This window comes from Colobus angolensis, unplaced genomic scaffold, assembly GCF_000951035.1.
Source record: "Colobus angolensis palliatus isolate OR3802 unplaced genomic scaffold, Cang.pa_1.0 Scaffold31, whole genome shotgun sequence".
NCBI lineage: Eukaryota > Metazoa > Chordata > Mammalia > Primates > Cercopithecidae > Colobus > Colobus angolensis.
The window spans coordinates 49208-51118 of NW_012116377.1; positions in this window are offsets into that span (position 1 = coordinate 49208).

Consider the following 1911-nt stretch of genomic DNA (forward strand, 5'->3'; position numbering starts at 1 on the left):
GAGAATATCCAAAGAAAATGCAAGATAGGAGGGTAAAAAAGCCATTTGGCAAAGCCTACAAAATGAGTCCAAAATACGGTTCACAAGGAAACTTACCTTCCAATGCATCCAAGATAGAAGAATAGCAAAAGAAGCTCCCAATTCCTATTGAGGTGAGAACAGTATCAGCACAAACAGAAGGAAATCAGGCCAAAAGTAAAAAAGTTACAGGCCAATTTCTAAACCACTGTTAGATCTGAAACAAATGAGAAAGTCCTGCCCTAACCAATAAACCAGTACAAACACTGCATTTCAAACACTGGGGGAAGTGGGTGGGGGTGAGCCTGTTCTGTGCAGGACCCTTCTAACATATGGGAGAGTCTCTGACGACTCCTCACAATAATGTGATAAACTGCAAAAAACACAACTCATAGAATTTCAAAGGAGACCAATTACTTAGAAACGCAGCTATCAGGATACTTTAATTTTTTCTGACATATTAATAAGCATGTTGCTGTGGTAGTTTTAAAAAATGGCTGAACATTTCTTGCCACTCCTCCCTTTGAGAGGCAGAATCCATGGCCCGTCTCCCCGATCCTGGGTGGACTTGCTGTCCTACCTCATAAAAGACCACTCAGCATCTGCCCTGGAGCCCTGTGCCACCTCAGAATTCTGACTACCCTGAGGCTGCCAGGCTGTAAGGAAGTCAAGGCCATATGGAGACACTACATGCAGGCACTCAGTCCCAGCTGAGCCCTCTTCCAACGTCCCAAGCCAGGTATCAGCTGTGAGGGAAAAGCCTCCAAATGGTTCCAGACCCCAGCAGTTGAGTCTTCCATGCTGAGGCCAGACATCACCGAACAGAGACAAGTGGGCTACCCTTGTGCCCTGTCTGAAATCCTGACTATAAGCATGAGAATCCACAAACATAATAAAATGACTGTTTGAGCCACTAAATTTTGGTGTAATTTCTGACATAGTAATAGTGTCTATAACAGCCACCTTAACACCTTAAGTAACAACAGCAAGTAGCAAGTCATCACTGGGAACTGTTACTTGGAACTGTCTTGGGAAGCAGTGACAACCATGAAGGCTATTTGGAGATGCTGTCAGATGACATAAAAACTGCTGTGGTCTCACTGCTAACAATGCCCCATACCTGAGGGGTCTACAGCCTATATTCACGATGGAAGGAAACACTACATTTTGGCTAGAGGAATGTGAAAATTTACATGGGCCCTTCTCATGGGCCCATAAACTTGGCTGATGGAACTGCACGTAATAAACTCAAAAAGTTAGAGGGAGTCAAAGGCATCAAGGTTGCTCATGAAAGAGCTGAGGTTACCAACTCAAGTGTAGACAAGAAAAGAGAGAGAGGGAAAAAATGGTAGCTCAGCAGGGAGGTCAGAGGGATAGCTGGTCTCAATTTCCAGACATCCAGGAAAAGGACACCCATCTGAGTAATGGATTGAGGGTCAGAATTAAGATATGGAGAAATATCAAGGAGAAACATTAGTGGCTAATGCTGGACATTTCCATAGCTCTCACATAACCACAAAAACTTAGCTTAATTTTAGTAACAATGTCAGAAGCAGAGGGGTGCTGAGAATAAAGGATAAGGCCTATGAAGAATGTGGGGGCTGTTCTATAAAGCACCGAATCTTCATACCTCATGAAGATAGAGACCTGGAGCCTATAGGTGTCTCATTCACACCATGAAACAAATCCTACGAAAGTAAGAGATCCACCAACTAATATTTTAAAGGATTTAGGAAGATAGTGTCGTTACCATTTTATATACATACACACACACACACACATACATATATTTGGCTGGGTGTGGTGGCTCACACCCGTAATCCCAGCACTTTGGGGTATATATCTATACACACACACACACACACACACACACACACACATACATATACATAT